Consider the following 205-nt stretch of genomic DNA (forward strand, 5'->3'; position numbering starts at 1 on the left):
AATAGGCAAACAAATACCTAAATAAACAAACAGAAGCACTTTATTTATTTATTTATTTATTTATTTATTTATTTATTTATTTATTTATTTATTTATTTTATCTGTTTATTTTATTTATTTATTTATTTTATTCATTTTATTTATTTTATTTATTTTATTTATTTATTTATTTATTTATATAGATTCGCCCACGGCGTAGAAGAGC

General features: G+C 14.6%; 1 protein-coding gene across 1 annotated transcript in view; it reads left to right on the plus strand.

Moving 5' to 3' along the window:
- Positions 1-205, plus strand: part of EMH_0018610 (uncharacterized protein) — a gene marked incomplete at both ends in the record, with an annotated part of 4,397 nt that overhangs the window by 795 nt on the left and 3,397 nt on the right. The window lies entirely within an intron of this gene.

The sequence above is a fragment of the Eimeria mitis genome, genomic scaffold (genome assembly GCF_000499745.2).
Source record: "Eimeria mitis Houghton genomic scaffold, Emh_scaff648, whole genome shotgun sequence".
NCBI classification, from domain to species: Eukaryota; Apicomplexa; class Conoidasida; order Eucoccidiorida; family Eimeriidae; genus Eimeria; species Eimeria mitis.